We start from the raw sequence: 13,758 nt of genomic DNA on the forward strand, positions 1-13,758 counted from the left end.
TTGAATGATTGCAGCTGAAGAGGCAGGTCCAGGAAGGAGCCTTATTCTAAAATGCAGGGAGGGCTCGAGCAGCTGCTGACATTAAAACAAGCAAGGCATGGCCTGGTTGTGTACAGAATGCACAATAGGTGCAAGGGATGGTGTCCATCACCAGCAGCGCTGGACAAATAATCCATCTCCTCAGCTACAAATATTCTCTGACTTCCAAAAGCCTTCCAGAAGATTGGGAACGAGAGAGAAATAAAAACAATTGAAAATTTCTGTATATCTCAAGGATTTTCAATGAGAACTTTCAGTGTAACCTGGCAAGGAGAGGACCACAAAATGCACCTAAGTGCAATGTTTGGCTGCACAGAGAACCGCAGATGTTGGCTCTGTGTCACACCTTACCTGGATTTTAGTGCTTGGCACACGTTGAACTTGGTAAATACATGTTCATTGCTGCTCCTCTGCCTTTTCTTGCTGGATCTGACAAGTAAATTTGTGTGAGCACCCTCGTGCCTGACTTTGCATTACGTGAGAGGAAGCTGAGTTGTGTGGGCTTACATGAGATTGAATAAAGGAACTAATAGCTGAGAGGAGTATCAGAGGGGGAAAAGCTTGGGAATATTTGGTGAAGATCAATTAGAAGTTTGGAGTTGCTGGAATGAAGCCCTCCATGTGGCTGTCTGTGATGAAGAAAACCACTCTTCACAGGCATGCAAAGTCAATTAGCACTCAATTAAGGCGGTACAAAAGCACTGCTGTACACGCAGTAAATAAGATGGAGGAGGTTCTTAGGCTTTTGCAGTGTAATAGGGGTAACATTTTCCTTCTCATAATGCAGTGTTCTCCTCTCACATTAGGGATAGCCATATTCTAAATTTGAAAAGAATCTAGTTACATTTTGATTAGAAAATTGTCATAGTAACTTAAGAGCAATTATTTTTAATTTGCCTTGCATTTTTCTAAATTATAAGAAGACTAAATTATGTTGTCCCTGTTTATTTCATTCAAATTAAATATTACACTTTGTCAAATTTATCACAGCTGTTATCTTACTACAGCATCGTCCTTAATTGCTATCAGAGGTTCACAAAGAATTTTGAGTAATTAAAGAAATTTAAGTGTCTTTCTGAAATTAAGCCAAGTTGATTGCCTCCATCTACCTTATCAGCAATGACTCTTACTCCACAAAATAAATATGTGTATATATATGTAAACTCTAAAATGGACATTTTATTCTGAATAACATAGAATTTCCTTGCATTATAATATAGATAACATTTGCTGTTATTAGTTTCCTTAAGAAACCTGCAGTTACCTCTCTAATTCAGTTATTTGTACCCTGTTTCAGCTCATAAACAGAGGATATTATTTCTATGTACTAAGCTTTCTGACTAGAGGGTGAAGACAGAGCAGAGCAGGAATCCTCTCTGCTCTGTTTCTGAAGTAATTACTGAATTATTGTCCTCCTATTCATGCGTTCCTGACTGCCAAGTTTAGGAGTTTCCTCTTCTGTGAAATATGAGAGAGCAAAACATGCAAAACTGCAAGCCAAGGAGAACCTGCCAATTCCTGAAATGACGTTTTTGCATGTCAGATTCTCCAGCAGACAGAGGACTACTGAATTTGAATTTCCATCTCATTTAAGACCCCGTGGAGCTGTAGTTGGACCATTGGAGTCGCTGCACCTCCACTGCAGACTGTGATTCCTTTAAAATGCTGGCAGGAGCAGTAGTAGCTTAGTTTATGAAATATTCTGTTGCCCTGGAAAAGAAGCTGTGTGAAATATACTTGCTGGTTTTTGGCCTCTGTAAGGAAAATTCGACAAAAACAGTGGCAATCCTATCAGCACCTCCTTTCCAAGCCAGATTCCCTCTGCAGAGAAAACACTCATTGGACGTACTCTGCTTGCATATGAAGGATGATGACTAAGATGCTGGAGATGAAAAGTACTTAAATTGTTCTTCTTTTTTTTTGCCTCATAACCCAGATAAGGAGCCAGTTTGCAAGACTTTTGAGTCAGTTCACAACATTTTCCACCCTTATCAGGAGATATCTTTGGCAGGCTCTGCAGTCGTCAGCGCCAGCTGAGGGTTTTCAGAGTCAGCGTCGCTCCAGCAGGATATTCTTCATTTCCAAAGTTGCTGAAGCAAATGGGAACAGTCACAGGGATTTCAGTGGGAGCTGGATCGTGTCCCTGCCCATCACCATGCACAGTCCTGATCTTTTCTGCCTGCTGCCAAAAACTCTCTCTTCTAACAGAGCCCCCACTAGGGCGTGATGTCACTTGGGCTCGTGAATCATGTGTTTGGCTGTTATCACTCTCCTCAGTGTGAAGAAGGCTGGAATTATGTTGCTGAGTGCACAGCTAGCGATTTTTAAAGCAATGCTTAAGTCTAGTCTCTCTTAAAGTAAATAGGTAATGCAATGAAATGGGACTGTGTGGCTTGACAGAAAGGTCTTTGCTTATCCCTCTAAAGAAATTAATTTACTGCTCCTGGCACATCTGCAGCAACTCTGAGCTTGCTAGATGTTTAATTTCAGCTTTGACAAGGTTTTAAAAGGGGAGGGATTTTCTAACAATCATCTAAAATTTATTAAGAAGTCTGTTACAAGAGGCTCTCAGTCATTTCCATCTCTGACACCAAGCAGTGTTTATGCAAAGTGCTTATAAAGTCAGGCAAAAAGTACTGACTCAAAAGAGAAAAGACACTCCAGAGAGTGCCTGAATAAGAAAAAATTGAATTGCTTTTCATAGGTGGTTTTTCCTCTCCCCTGACTACACGAGGACTGAAGGAAAACCGTAATTTGTTTTAGGCATCCTAGAAGATGCAGGAAATTCAGTAGAATTAAAGTGTGTGCAGTTCTTTTGGACTGAAATGGTGGAGCAACTCATCACGACCTTGTGCCTCAGGCCTCACAGGACACCTGCAGAGGAGATTTGCCTGAAAGCCTTAATTGAGGTCCAGGCTTCTTAAAAACTATCCACCATCCCTCTCTCACAAAGTTTATTAGGGTGATTTGTTTGTTGCTGCTCCTTTGCATGCATTCCACTGGGAGCAGAGCTAGAAGGGAAAGTTCTAAATTATATTGACTTTTTTTCCTTGCTGAGTATTACTTTCAAGTGCTGAACTTTGCAAAGTATTGGTTATCCTTTTGTCAGGCCAATCCATGCCTTAAAAAAACAAAACCAAACCCGATGAACAAACCAACAAAATCTACTAAACCTAATTACTTAAAAAAAAATGTGCAACTTGAATTGTAGGAAATTTTAAGTGTGTATCCTATTTTTTATGTGAGATGTGATGGTTTTGCCTTTGTGAGCTTTGATATTTCAGTCATTCATGATTCCGGTGATTCACTAATTTTTAATTTTTTTTGAACATGAGCATTCAAGGGATTAATCAAAAGGAACCACCGTTCTCTTGAGTGCTTTCTTTTGTATTTTAGTCTTCTTTCTTTTCTGCAATCTGCACTTTCAGAAATTTGCTGCGACAAGGTCAATCTGTGTTGGAAGTGCTATTAAGTTTCATTTTATATCCTAAAATTTTCCTGCATTTGAGAGGATGAAGTTCATGGCTGGGACTGTGAGTGTGGTTCATGAGATCTCCCAGCCAACCATTAAACAAGACATTATGAAGTTAGTGTTTTCCATCTTCGTTTCGATAAGTTAAAATCAATAGGAGTGATGTGTTTACTCTGGTGGAATGGAAATGCTCACATAAATCTCCAGGGCACTGATGTATATCTGTGGAAATGTCAAAGGTTCAGTGCATCTTTCATTGCACTGGGTTGGTTTCTACACAGCCTGGATAGATGACCTAAATAAAGATGTCTGGAGTTAGATTTGCTTTTTGATCAAGGCTTCAGGAAACATTGACCTTTGTTACAAGTTGCAAGATCAGGAAACTTTTGCCTCTTTTGAGGAGCTGCAATGCAAATATTATTTTATATCAGGGGAGGGAATAATAAAGGATGACATTAGCTGCTTTTTATTTCCATGGCACACCACAGTGTGCAGTTAAAGAGAGCTTTTATTTAAAGCAAATCTTTACGTAAAAATTTCTGCATAAAAATTTGTCAGTTCTGAGCTAAATTAGTGGCATATTTACCGCAAAGGTTTTCTCTCAGTCTTTGATAAACAATGTGTCTCTTAAAATTGTAGAACAGTTTTACAAACCTTTTGGAAATACAGAGAGGTACCTAGGAACAGAAACTGAAAAGAAACTGCATGCCACAAACAAGTAAGCAAAAGGCTGGCAATTTTTGGGTCCCTCAGAGGGAAGTGTCCAGAGAAGGTCTGGAGGATAGGGCTGATGAGGAGCAGCTGAGGGAACTTCAGCCTGGAGAAAAGGAGGCTCAGGGGGGATCTTCTTGCTCTCTCCTGCCTGAGATAAGCTTGTAGCCAGGTGGGGGTCAGTCTTTTTTCCCCAGGAAAAGCTAGAGGACAAGAGGAGGTGGCTTCAAGTAGCGCCAGGGGAGGCTGAGATTTGATTTCAGGAAAACGTCCTCACTAGAGGGTGGTCAGTCACTGGAAGAGGGGCCCAGGGCAGTGGTGGAGTCACCATCCCCAGAGGTATTTTAGAGGTGTGAGGGTGCGGCCCTTCACTCCATGGTTTGGTGGTGGACTGGACAGAGCTGCCATTAGTGCTTGGACTTGGTCTTGGAGGTCTTTTCCAACCTAACTGATCCCATCATCCCATTCTTTTTCCCTTGACCCTTTCCTGCTTCTCCTGTACTAATCCATCAGTGCTTTTCCTGATCTGTAGGTATTGATAACACATCTGTCCTGTTTCGATTCTCTGGTGTCCAGCACAGACCAAAGGATGCTGCACCATTTTCCTTACAGGGACCTTGAGCTGATGTTTATTGTTACACTGAGTGGTTTCAGGGATTTTTTGGGAGGATGAGGGGGGAACTTGCACTTAGATGTCTGAAAAATTTACCTTTTCTAAATTTGGTCTGTGGAATTGAAAGTTACTATGGGTATTGCCAGGCAAAGGGGAAGGAGGTGGTGAGCAGAAGCAGTCAGATGCACTGAGTATTGGTTGTATAGATATTTCCTTCTTTGAGGAGGACTGTCTGAAAACTAATTTAGACTTACAGGCAAAATTCAGAAGTAGCAGGACTTATCTCAAGTGTCTGTAAAAGAGTCGGTGAAGGAAGTCCACAAATATGTTTGGTTCCTTTTTAATACCATTTTCCTAAAATTAGGGTATAAACTAGTCAGTTATGGAAGGATTTGCCTTCACAGGATTCGGTTACTGTGACCCAAATTCAGTGTTTTCCAAATGAAAGGAATGAAAGGAAGTGCACATATTCTCAGGCAGTACTGCAATATCTTTGTTCAGAAAAATAATGTCTTCATTTCCCATGGAATACTTCTTTTCTTCTGGGATGCCGTGTTGCAGGGCAGATCACTAAAGGCCTACATGTTGGTTGATTTTTATGCACAATAGCTAAAGCACTCATCAGCCTTTAGTTTGAGAAGAGAGGGAAGAAAATTCTTGAGGGGATTTCTGGTTTTTTTCAGTTTTCAATTCCCATGCATTAGAGTTACAAGCCATTGAATATTACCTTGAGAAAGCTATATCACTGTAAGCATATTGCGCATCAAAAGCAAAAATTGAAGCAAATACACTTTTGTTCCACAAAGTTCAGACCTTCCTTCTATCCTGAAAGTTCTAAATTTGTTGTATAGCTCGTCTATTTTGCAGTTGCCACCCCAAAAATGCGATACTGGATTCCAGCCTTCGTTCATCATTCATTTAATCAAGAATAAGACTGCCCCAAATGTTTTTCCTTACATTTTGGTTGTGTAAAAACACTGAGTTGTGTTGGTTGTCAGAACAGAATTGTGCTAAAGGTGCTGGAGGGTGAGGCTGAGCTTGCTTTAATTAGTAGGCATTTTGTAGTTAGAAATTGCATCAAAATCAGTCTTCATGGTAATCTGAATCATATTTCAGAGCAATATCTCATTAGTTCTATTGTGCTCTAAAGGACTTTTTATAAAAGCAAAGTAGTGCACCTTTGTTGACAGTCTTTAATTTGTATTAGCTTTTCATAATTTTTCTATATTGTGAAAAATGAAAATATAGTAATAGTGTTACCTCAGTTAATTTAAATACCTAAATTATTATCTATCTATATTGAAAGGTCAGATGACAAGGCAATTGCAGAATGACACAGGAAATTAGGAGGGGAGAGTAGCTTAACTGTGTCTCTTGGTAAAATAATCACAGAGATAAATTGTTTTGTTAATTACTAGCGAACATCCGATTCTTTAGGGCCACTTAGGCCCACAAGCACTGATTTAAGTTTTGATTAAGGCTTGGGCTATTTTCCATTCCATCTCCATCCATGTGAGCATTGGCCATAAGTTAAATGTGGCCTCTCCTGTCACTGCTAAAAACCAGGGGAGGTTTCTCATGCTGTACCTGGCTTCATTGAGCTTTTTGTCATTTCCTAATTGATTCCCAACTGTCATATTTCTTAAGTAACATTAAAAATAACCTTTCTCTCCTTTCCCTTCTGGCTTCTAAAACTAGATAAATCGTTTGTCATTTTCTCACTTACAGCAGAATAAGTTAATTGCTTAATGATCAAGAAATTTTAATTTAATAAAACCCGTATATCAGAGAAACACAGCAATTTTCAGATTCCCTTTCATTGTCACATTTTTCTGTCAAACCTGGAGATGCTTGCAAATATCACACCACACTGACGTCTGGTTTCCATGGCACTTCATAGCAAATCTAACTAAGAGAAGAAAAAGATATTTAAGGAAGGAATTGCCTTTTAATAGCTGACGAGAAGCAGATTTTACTGTCTGAATAAACAATCTTTACTTATGTTAAACCGTATAAAACAATAGTGTTTAAGAATTGTAAACTGCCTTTCTGCTCGCTATTGTTAATATTACAGAAAACTTTGGGACCCACTTAGGGAGCAGTTCTCCTGTCAAGCTTTCAAAACATTTTCAGAGGACTGAGGGAGTGGAAGTAAACTCTACCTGAATAATGGCCATGATTGATGAAATGGCCAGCAGCTAACTTAAGGTCAGACTCAGCTCTCAAGACACCACTTGAACTGCTGTCAGAATTCTTGCTGTATCTCAGTTTTTGTCATGGTTCCACTCTGTGATTGTGTGGAAACAACTTTTTCTCTTTAAAGATCCTAGCCCATATACTTGGGAAAAAATCTGAAGGAGTTAATCTTTAGAAGGTAAACCAAAGAAATAGAAGTAACCTGCTTGATACTGTTAAAAATGTGATCTCTCAATTTTTTTTTTACACAGTCATAGTGTGTATATGTGTATATATATATATATATAATTTTTTTTTTCCCCACCTGAGCAGGAAGAAAATGAACAGGGAAAAGATAAAATCATTTCAATTTCATTTGAGAATGTTTATGTTGTTTTAGAAGTAGACCAAGTTGTGCTAATTGTCAAGGAGTAGCAGTTAACCAATTAATCTGGAAATGATCCATTCCTAGGAAGGAACACTCACCTTTAGCTGTAAATACAGGTCTGATCACAGCAAAGTAGGAATCCATTTTACAGCAACATGCTAGCGCATATTAACTTCAAGTTAGATAGAATTGCCATGCAGATAAAAGTACCAGAGCATCCTGGAAATATCTGTAATCACCTAAAACTGCATTTTACAGAGGGCAGCTGTAAAATCTGGGTATATGGAACACAGAACCAAATTCTTCTTAGCGACAACTGTGTAAGCTCAAACAGCTCTGCTGATACCACTGGAGTAACTCTGGATGTAAATTGTAATAGCTGCAAACAAACTTTGTCCAAAAATCTTTTGGAAAGTGTGGACTCATAACTTTCAGTGGCAATAATAGGCAGTTTTGTTTCTGTAAGAGATTTCTGTAAACGATTCCTTTACTGTGTTTGAGAAGAAAGGAGGATGAATTGAGGTAATTTCCTTGCAGTATTCAGATATCCTTCACTGGCGTGTTTCAGATAGATACTCTGTATATACTTTTAAATATATCTGTTGGAAACACCGTGTTCCTTTACTATTTTATGCTTTGGAGACCATATATTGTTGAGTTTGCCTCTAGAGTAATGTGTTAAGCTATTTTTTTCCTGCATCCTTGAAGTTAGAAGAGTTCCCTGGAAGAATATACACTTGCATAAATTTACTTTGTGATGCCATTTCTCTGAAAATGGATTTAGCTGCCAGAGGCTGGAGGAATGTTTAGGAAATGTTGTTTAACCAGGTGTCTAGTTGGCATCTGGGCCTGGAGCAGCACATGACCTTGAGTTCATTTTACCTTTTGTCCTCTCTTTGGCACTTAGGCAATTTTGGTGGTAAGATAATGGAGTTGTGCCTCTCTCACTATCTATAAATCCCTGTCACAATCAGCCCTGTCACAGGGCTGATTTCAGCTGAGCTCTCCAGGTGTTAATGTAATTCAGATTCATGACGTGTGCAAACCTGAACTTCCAAAAAAACGTTCACAGTCCTGCAGTAAAGGTTTTGCTCCAGTTTATGACAGAAGGTTCATTGATCCCAAAAGTTCCACAAATGTCACTCATTAAAAATTCCCTATTTTGACCAAATCTAACATTTTTCCTTTACATAAGGTGGTGTTGTAAAGAACCTAATCAGCCCTGACTGACACGCTGCTGCTGACTTAGAATAATTTATATATCCCCTGCAAGAATATTTATTTACACTTTCACTTACTGTGAGAATTATATTCTCCAGAAGTTTTTAATAAAACATAGTGTACTTCCTTTAGAGGGAGATTGATCATATCTGGAATGAAAGTCTACAGTTGCACACCTATAAATAAAAAGAACATCTTCCTGCGTTCCTGATGCACTGAACTTTGAGCTGTTCCTTGGTGATGGTGTAGAATGTATAAAAAAAAATTTGGAAATACACCTGAAAAGCAAATGTGCTGCCATCAGGTGCCTTTGTACGAAAGAAAACAAATAGTTTTCTTACAGGAAGCAGGAGATACTGATATATATATATAAATATATGTGTGTATGCATGTGCATGCTCACACATTTATAGGAGGATTTTAAAATGCATGTTGTTAAAGGAAAAATGCAGAGGTCTACTATGATATTGTGATCTAGTCCAGAAACCACTACAGCTTTTGCAGTCTTTATTTTGCGGTTAATGTGAGTCAAAGGGGTCATGAGGAAAGACTTTTGCAAGGCATATGCAATAAAATGGAAATATGAATTTGCAGCTGAGCAGGGCGGTGTGTGACAACTGCCATAGGAGTGAGTGATGGGGAAATAGAGAGCAAGGAGAAATGAATGGTCTTTTATGAGGGCTGACACTCTCAGAAAAGCTTTTCATTTGCCTAATGGTTGTTATTGCTGTCTGGCAGGTGTTGATGATATCCTATACCACCAAGAACCTCCCCCAGAGGGAGGAAATCAAGCCAGAGGCGTCACTGCTGAAAAGCCAACCATACTGTTGATTGAATTTTTTCAAATAACTTTTATACATAGGTTTTATTGTAGTTATTTTCTTGGTGTTATGTATTTTCTTTTAATTAAGATTCTCTTTAGATAGAAACACCTTATCTAAGCAATCATAAAAACTACTTCTTGCTTTGCCTGAAATCAGTAATATAGAGCATCAGTTCATCCACAGTGATTTGGGGTTTTGTTTTTTGGGTAATGAATGCTAGCATTTATCATAATTAGCTCTGGTTTAAATGGGCCTTTACCTGTAGATTTCTCTGTATAAGGGTGGCTTTTGACCCAGGTCTAACAAGAGGATGCCTACCAGGAAAGAAACACTTTTGGAAGGAAAAGGCACTGGTGACCAGCCCTTTGTTGTTTTCTGGCAAAATCTGAGATACTAATTTGCAGGCTACATGCCAGCTAATGAAAAATTGGAATGATATTTTTTAAAAAAAAATGAAACAGCAACTGGAACTGACATCTTTCTGCACGATAGCTTTAATCTTAAGGTATTATAACCTGAAAAATGCAAAAGAGGGTGACACCACCCTCAATAAACTGGTGGAAAATACCCAATTCAGACAGTTTTTTGATTCTCCAAAACCTCCAGCTTTATGTGCCTATAGATGTCTGCCTGCCCTCTAGGTACACCCCTTTCTAGCAGGGAAATATCCTCACTTGGTTGTATTTTCCCGTTTGATCTTTGAATCTCCTCTTTACCTCACAGCATCTGCCCAGCTTCTGCTGGAACGTGTGGAAGGCTGCGTGGTGGCTGTGCCTGCTGCTTTCCTTTCCCATCATTGTTTGTATTGTTGGAGCCCCCAAGAATTTCTTCACAAAGAGAGATACCTTTGCTAAACTCTTTTTAAACCCGCGGTTTATCCCTGCTCATCTGAATTCACAGTCGAGGTTTGTACTCCTCTGCACCGTTGCACTGGGCACAATGTGCTTTGTGATTCTGATTCTTTTACTGTATCGATCCTTCCCTTCAAAGCTGATTTTTTTTTTAATGTATTTATTTTTAAATTTTTCCTGCTTTCTGGTAGATAATGGGAACGAACATCAGCATCCATCACCATTAGCAGTTCTTTCTTCAATTGAATTTAAGCATGATCTACAAAATGCCTCAGCTCTTGGGACAGGAGCAGATATTGTTGTTCCCGAAGAATAATTTTCACATCTGTCTGTTCTTTCCCTTCCCTGACTCTTCTTTTTCCATTTTCCCACAGAGGTGGCTTTGTCAATGGCCTTTTACACACACAGCTTGACATTGGTGGCAGCCTTCCCCCTTACCTTAAGTAGCTTTTGTTCTGGATCCCAAAACAGGACAATGATGAACCTTGAGAGGAATATTTAAGGTGAAATCCCTAATTTTGTGTAGAAATTCATATGCAACCTGCTTAGCACTCTGAGTTCTGAAATACAAAAAAGAAGGAATATCTTTCCAGTTCTGAGCCTGTGTATATATAGGCTTATGCTAAATTAATTCTATCCAGCATTCCTGTGCATGCTCCTAATGAACTCTGAAGAGAATTTAAGTAACTCTGCTTCCGAACAGAAATCACATTAATAGGGTGAATGCTGTTTCTGAGTTACAGTTTACCTTTGCATTTGCTGCCCCACTGCCTCATTTTTCTCTAGAATAAAGCTTTCTGCTTCAAAATTAGACACATTTCTAGGTTGTTCTTCATTAGCAGCTAGGCTGTGTCTGTGGTTTCATCCACTGAGATCTGGAGCAGTCACGTTGACTCCAGCACATATTTATGTGGGAGCTCTTTGTTGTCATTCTAGGAAATTCTTAATGATGAAAACTGGTTTTAATGCTACACTTTTTATTATTAGGTAGCCTGAGGCTTAGTCTAGGAAGTCAGTGTCTTGGATATAGCTTTGAAATTCAAGAGAATTACATGCAGGAAATTAGAGAAATAGATGAAAATCAACCTTCTCTTATGGTTTTTCAAGCAGCAGCTGAATTCAAATTAAGATATGGATGTCCTTATTCTGAGCTTCTCTTGCAGCAGCCTCTAAATTTTTCTGCCTCAGACCTCTGAAGTAAGCTCCCCTTTAGATCTGTTATTTTTAAACACTGATCTATTTTATTGTAATGACTTTAAGTTTAGCGAAAAGTACCTAATTCCTTTGGCTTCTGTGAGTACACCCAAGAATGTTCCATCAAAGTAAATTTCTGACCCGCCAGTGTTGGTAAAAAAAACAAACCAAAAAAGACTAAAAAAACCTTATTATTATTTAGTGGAGAGGATCAATTGATATGTTTCACAATGTTTGATTTGTTTCAGGGTGATAGCTTGCAGAATCCTGTTGTAAATGTAGACAGCAGTGAATACATTTTCTTGACTTGGAGCTCCAGTCTTAGGAAAAGGAAACGGAGTTTTTTTTTTTCTTGTTCAACAAGAGCAAAACAAATGAACTTCTGCCATAAAATATGGTCCAGAAAATGAGATGAGAATCAGAAAGACAGAATGGAGAAGAAAAGGAATGTTTATCCCAAATGCAAAGAGGAAGTCTGGGTCAGATGTGAGGTCTTCCTTTTGACAGAATGTGTCTCCAGAAGCTGCTGTGTGTTTGTTTTGTTCCATCCCAGTGCTCAGAGAACTCTGCAGGTGGGGAAGAGACCTTTGTGCTGCCCTGCGAGGACACTGCAATCTTGTTAAAAATGGTGCTTCAGCAAGGGAGGAAACATAATTAATGGAAACAGGTACATTTGTGATGAACAGCAAATATTGGCCAGCTTTCTTCTAAAAGGATTAACCTGACTTTCCCTGCACACTGAATTTTCACTTAGGAATGGGAGTGACAGTTCTGCAGTGATTTGTCATGAAGATTTTTTGACTGAACTTTAGCAAGAAGAGAAAATGTATTCTCTGTCTCATAGGTAATGCTAGGAAGGAAAAGTATTTTAAAGTTGGTTACTTTGATATTTGTAAAATGTTTTTTTAAAAATGGCGCATTATTTCAAAGAAATGTTTTGTAAACATTTATAGAAGGAACACTTTTCCCCAGATTTTGAGCTGTGGTTCTCTAGGGAGAGGAAGGAAAGAGAAGAAAAAAGGATTAAAAAATTTGGTTACCAACTATTTTTAGTGGAGTAATTTCTGATAATTAGGGAAACTAATTTAATTCCAAACTCAAGTCTCATCCATCAGAAAATCTGAGCCTCCCATTATTCATGATGATTTTTCCAGCAGCAGAGCCATTGTTTCACTCCCTAAACAGACACAGGACTCTTATAAGCACGGTGTGCTACATCCTAAACTTTGTCAGGAGTATCAGAGAAAATACCACCCCTGTCCTGATGAAAACAAAGATGCTCAGCACACTCAGGACCCGTCCTAACAGTGCTGTGAACGTTTGGGAAGTAAAAACTGAGGGAGGTTAACTGAATTTGATGCTCTTGTATCTCGCAATACAACTGAATCTTGTTTAGAGAATATCATCATCCTCTCATCTCCTGCTAGGGAAGAATGTTGATATTAGTCTAATTTTCTCCTTTTTTTATTTTCCCTATAGTTTACAGTTTGAAAATCTACACAACTTGTCTGATTTATATCAGTCTGGAGGTTTTGATAAAAACACTGAAATGTGTTGACAAATTCCTTATCTTAGGTGATGTGTTGAGCTGGAGGTCTAATGGCCAAACACAAGCAAACCAAAAGAATTTAACCTTGTTTCCCTCTTAGATCCTGCAGAATGTGGCATAACTTGTTCTTGACTCCACTGTAGAGTTATTTGGGTATGTAAAGGAGATAAATGTCCTGTGAAATGGATCTTGCTGCTCACTTCAGTGGAATCAGCTGAGTTTGGGCGCTGCTCAGCAGACAAAGTTCACCCCTTGTCACGGTGAGCGTGTGAGGAAATGGGGATGGAGGGAAATAAGCAGCGTGGGTTTCTTCTACGTATGTGGCACTTTTATTAAGAAATATTTTTAAATGGAAGGATCTTATGTGTACAAATTACTTTTTTCAAAACATTTTTTTGGTGGTCGTGCCACCTCGTTCTCGTTTCCCTGCCGTTTGGGAAGACCGGGGAATAACAAGCGGAACAGTTTCCTGAAATTTGTCCTGGCAGCCCCAGAACCATCGTTACAGAGCAATTTAAAACAAAGCTGGCAGTGCACAGAGGCTGATTATAACTCGTTAAATTAGCTGGTGCTTAGAGCAGCGCAGCCATGGCAACCAGGAGTAGAGTGGACACCAGACCCCTGAACTGGGGCAGGGTTTGTGCCCCGCATTGACTCCGGTGCTGCCATAGCAACACTCCCACCTGCGGCAGGGACACAGGATGGGCTCAAAGCCAGCGCC

The sequence above is a fragment of the Hirundo rustica genome, chromosome 21 (assembly GCF_015227805.2).
Source record: "Hirundo rustica isolate bHirRus1 chromosome 21, bHirRus1.pri.v3, whole genome shotgun sequence".
NCBI lineage: Eukaryota > Metazoa > Chordata > Aves > Passeriformes > Hirundinidae > Hirundo > Hirundo rustica.